This window comes from Aotus nancymaae, unplaced genomic scaffold, assembly GCF_030222135.1.
Source record: "Aotus nancymaae isolate 86718 unplaced genomic scaffold, 86718_ANA_hifiasm-v0.15.2.pri h1tg000017l, whole genome shotgun sequence".
NCBI lineage: Eukaryota > Metazoa > Chordata > Mammalia > Primates > Aotidae > Aotus > Aotus nancymaae.
Genome location: NW_026988429.1, coordinates 5,220,783 through 5,226,367, shown reverse-complemented (window position 1 = coordinate 5,226,367; position 5,585 = coordinate 5,220,783). Strand labels below are relative to the sequence as shown.

The window sequence follows — 5,585 nt, the reverse complement described above, 5'->3', positions numbered from 1 at the left end:
CAGAATAAACCCCTCCTCATTTTTGGCTTTATAGAACACAGCCTACCTACTCCTTCCCCATGTTAATAAATAGAATCTACATATGTTAGGCCCAACTAGTGTACTTGGAAACTTCTATATGATAGGCTTGACCCACATACATAGAAACTTCCCTATGACATTGCCAACCAGAGAACATAGATTCCTCCATGTGATATATCTGGGCAGTATACAGAGAATCCTACTATACGACACACCCAACGAGTTTACAAAGGACCTTCTAAGTGGCATGCCCAACCAATGTACATGGGACCCTCCATATAACATGCTCAAGTAGACATAGAAATTTAGGTCGATCATCTCATTTTCATGATAAAACTGTTGGGAAAGCACTTTAATAGGAAAAGAGGATTCCGGCTGGAATTTAATCAATCTAATCCTTCACAAGTATGAACTCATATCTAAAGAACAATAGGTATGCAAGGAACAGAAACAGTAAAACAGAAAAGGCCCAAGACAAGGAAGTAGAATACAGACCTTGAAAAAATTAATAAATCACACATGAAAAGATACTTAAAAAAATAATATACATAGTCTCTTCACAGCTACACAAGAAGGTATTGCATTTTATGATGGAATGCTTCAAGAATTTACATTCTATCTTGTGCAAGGGTCATGCTGATCTTCTCTGGATCATTCCAATTTTAGTATACGTACAGCTGAAGTGAGTACACATACTGCATTTTTAAAGAAACATATAATGATACATGAAAAGGAGCAATAGGAGAATAAGAAAAAAATCTTAGAAATTACACAGAGAAATAGACAAATGAAACAGTACAGAGGCCTCATAAATAACACCACACATCTGTAACCATCTGATCTTTCAGAAACCTGAGAAAAATAAGCAAGGGGGAAAAGATTTCCTATTTCATAAACAGTGCTGGGAAAACTGGCTAGCCATATGCAGAAAGCTGAAACTGGATCCCTTCCTTACACTTTATACAAAAATTAACTCCAGATGGATTAAAGATTTAAACATAAGACCTAACACCATAAAAACCCTTGAAGAAAACCTAGGCAATACCATTCAGGACATAGGCATGGGCAAGGAGTTCATGACTAAAACACCAAAAACAATGGCAACAAAAGCCAAAATAGACAAATGGGATCTAATTAAACTTAAGAGCTTTGGCACAGCAAAAGAGTGCTGTGTTCACTCTATCATTAGAGTGAACGGGCACCCAACAGAATGAGAAAAAATTTCTGCAATCTACCCATCTGACACCGGGCTAATATCCAGAATCTACAAAGAATTTAAACAAATTTAGAAGAAAAAAAACAACCCTATCAAAAAGTAGGTGAAGGAAGACATAATGTCTTCTTTTTTAAAGAAGACATTTATGCAGCCAACAAACATATGAAAAAAAAAAACTCATCATCACTGGTCATTAGAGAAATGCAAACCAAAACAACATTGAGATACCATCTCACGGCAGTTTGAATGGCAATCATTAAAAAATCAGGAGACAGCAGATGCTGGAGAGGATGTGAAGAAATAGAAATGCTTTTACACTGTTGGTGGGTGTGTAAATTAGTTCAACCATTGTAGAGGACAGTGTGGAGATTCCACAAGGATCTAGAAGTAGAAATACCATTTGACCCAGCAACCCCATTACTGAATATATACCCAAAGGATTATAAATCATTCTATTATAAAGACACATGCACACATATGTTTATTGTAGCACTGTTTACAAAGCAAAGACTTAGAACCAACCCAAATGCCCATCAGTGACAGACTGGGAAAAGAAAATGTGGCACATATACACCATGGAATACTATGCAGCCATAAAAAAATGAGTTCATGTCCTTTGCAGGGACATGGATGAAGCTGGAAACCATCATTCTTAGCAAACTGACACAGGAACAGAAAACCAAACATCACATGTTCTCAGTCATAAGCGGATGTTGAATAATGAGAACACATGGACACACAGAGGAAAACATCATACACTGGGGCCTGTTGTAGGGTGGGGGGCTAGGGAAAGGATAGCATTAGGAGAAATACCTAATTGGTATTTCTCCTAATGGTGGATGCAGCAAACCACCATGGCACGTGTATACCTATGTAACAAACCTGCACATTCTGCATATGCACCCCAGAACTTAAAGTTTTACAATTAAAATAAATAAATAAAATAATTAATTAAAAGTATGTTATTATCAAAGAGAAATCAAAAGAACATTAAAGCATTAATAAAATAAAAAGTCTGCCAGAACAAAGAGAAAATACAATATATTCACTCTAGCAAAACTTCAATCAAAGCAGTAGAATGAATATATTGTCTTCAAGGCTTTTAGAGTAACTTATTTTAACTAGCATTCCATATTTAAATTGAGTAACAACCACAAGGACAAAATTAAGAATTTTCTGCATGCAAGATATCAGAAAATTTACCTTTAATGCACTCATTTACCAAGAAAAAATAATTGAGAATATGTCCTAGTAATATTAAAATATAATCTAAACATACAATCCAAAAAAAAAAATAATATATAAGTATGAGAGGAGAGAAATGAAAAGAAAGCTTAGAATACAAAGTGTGCAGTAGGCTTAGACAGCAATTCACAAAAAACACAAAGTGAAATTGTGTTCACTTTAACAAATTATGTATTTGAAAGCTGAATAAACTTAATGCTATGGTACAGTTATAGTATCTTTATTTTTAAGTGGAAAAATGTAAACAAGGCATTGAAACTTCGGGAAAACCCAAAAGTTGTTTAGGTAATTGGAGGTCTGATTCTGAAAAAAAAAAAAAAAAGAAAAAAAAAGTTATTTTTTAACCCGGTAGTATTCAATTCATGGTAGAGCTAACAAAAAGTTGGGATATGAAGTGGAAAATAAATAGAGGTAAGGAATGTGGAGCCAGTGGTTTTTTTAAAAAAATTTCTATGACAGGAAATGAAGACACATTTTGTAAAGTTAATGGATTAAGGAAAAGAAGTTGCATTATATCACCTATCCTAAAGATAAAAGATGATCTGAACATTCTAATATCACTTGTCAAGACTGTTGGAGCATGGGGAAGAGAGGTGTTAGAAATGTAGATTGGCTAAATTTTTGTATTTCACACCAAGGTGTCCAAAGTTATTATTAGGTATTGGCTAACCAACAACACCTATGAAAAAAATGTATTATTTGGAGAGAAAAAGTTGAAGATGTTTACCTCCAGGGAACATCTAAAGAACATTGGAAAGAACATAAGAATTTGGTACCTTCTGTTTACTTTGAGTTTGTTGATTTTTTTATCATGTGAATTTATTATTTACTGTAAAAGTCAGAGTCCTGTCATGAAGTGAAGGCATATTCAAACTGAGTAACCCATTGAGCATTTAATTAAGGGATTATTTATTATAATTTTGGTTTCTCCATCCCTAGAAACAGTAGATAGTGTTGTATCCTGGCTTAGTAATAATAAGGGCCATTACACCTCCTGGTCTAAAGAATGGGAGGGAGTGGCCACCAGAACTGGGAATTATTGTAGAAGCTATACAGATAGAGCAGCCTGACAAGAAGGTGGCATGTGCAAGAGAAATGCGGCCAATCTACGGTGACATAGAAGATAGGAAAGACACCAGGGGAATAATTACCCTGACTCCATTCTCTTTTCACTCTTCATATTTTGCAGGTTCCTCCCATGACTGACAACTTAGAAGCCAGAGGTCAAGGGAGCCTATCAATGCACTCCATACAAATATGTCCCGGGAGCAGGATAGCACAAGATGTAAAAGAGTAGAACTCTATCTAGAGGAGCAAAATGAAGGTATCTAGCACACTGACATTAATAAAATATATACAATGTCATTATAACATGTCAAATTTGCACAGAAAAGTAATCATAAAATATTCATTGTCATAGTCAACTACTGGTGATGTTTTATGCCAGCTGCATTTTAACTAGCTTATTAACTGAAGATTTGAGTGAATGTCTTTTTTTTTTTTTTGAGAGAGAACGAGAGGTTCAGGAAACATCTGAAGGGGAATGTGCAAGTGATGGCTGAAAGGTACTAGCAGAAGATACATGGTACATGGTATGTTATTTTAAGCCAATAGAAAGCTTAATCCTGTGAGGGAAATGTACATCATATGAGTAGGAATTACGCCAAGAATGAGGGAGCTGGGATACTTAGCTTCCTGAACCCCTGGGTGTTATCTGCCCCTGTAGGCAAAGGTCCTTCCTAGAGTCTAGAAAAAAAGACTCCATGCAGCTAGATGCAGATATTGGCCATTGGATGGTGGCTAAAGCAATAAGGAAGATCTGAAAGGTGAGGAAAGGACATTGCTGGTGTCTATACTCCTGGCCAACATGCCACAAGTACAAATGCATCAGTTACAGTGTTAAGCATGACTGCTTAGATTTCTAATCAGCTTTTGAGGATACCAGCATGGAAGGTGTTCTTAAAAATCCCATCTTATTGTAGTGATAGCAAAGATCATTATGTCTGTTATTATTTTGAACAATTAAAAAACCTGTTTTGTAATTATTTGAGTCACATTTCTTTTTTAATATTTTTGACAGTCTGTAATTTTAGAATAAACACTCTCAAATACATCATTTGCCATATTTTGACAAATTGGAGTTACATAATCTATTTATCAGTGTGCCAGAGTGAATTTGGTTTTGTGAAGACCTCAGAAGAAAAGCTTACCTGCAATCTCCACATCTAAACATGAATAGATGAAAATGTCCCATTGATTAGAAAAAGTGCAGCTCTGCTGTGTTTATATTTATTTGTTTTAAATGCAGGCTCATGAATGCCTACATATGTAAAACTGTGCAAATGCACTACTGTACTAGGGCTTCTCTGTGCTCAACTCAATCCCAGATTGGGTTGAAGAGTATGCTTGAGACTCATGCCGTTGTTCTCATGAGACAGCACATACACGTCTAACATGTTTCATCACGTCTCATAAAACTAAAATTAGTTTAATGCTTTTTTTACATGCTTACATGTTTGTTTTTGCATTTTAAGTTATGATAGTGAGTTTTGATTGATTTTTTTTCCTAGTATTGTATTTTAAGGATGTATTTTTCCAGGTGAGTTGAAAATCTTACCATTGTTTAATTGTCCAACTAATATTTGTGTAGTGCATACTATGTGGAGGAAACTGGTCTAGTGCTTGGGAGTCCTCAGTGAACAAAAGCAACCTACTGCTTATGTTTAAGCAAGAAGGGCAAGTCAATAAAACACGAATACATATAATACATGGAAAGAAGTATGTGCTGTGGAAAAGCAATGACATAAAGCAAAGGATATTGAAAATGCTAGCACCAGGGAGTAGGGTGTAGTATTAAAAGGTCAGAGTGGACCTCATTGCAAAAGGTAGATTTGAGCAAAGACATCAGAGGTATAAGGAAATTAGACATGTGAACGTAAAGGGAAAAAACATTTTAGGCAGAGGTAATAAATAAGAAGACTGAGAGACAGGTTTGTATCTTTAAAAAGTGTATATCTTGTATCTTTACAGGCTTGTATCTTTAAAAAGTGTAGTTGTTTTCTTGAGAGGAGACTGTGGGAAAGTATGGGTGGAACCAGGGAAA

General features: G+C 35.3%; 1 non-coding gene across 1 annotated transcript; it reads right to left on the bottom strand.

The window, feature by feature from the left end:
* Positions 1–605: 605 nt before the first annotated feature.
* Positions 606–711, bottom strand: LOC135275653 (U6 spliceosomal RNA). The gene has a single exon (XR_010343258.1). It is a non-coding gene; the product is annotated as a U6 spliceosomal RNA (small nuclear RNA).
* Positions 712–5,585: the final 4,874 nt, after the last annotated feature.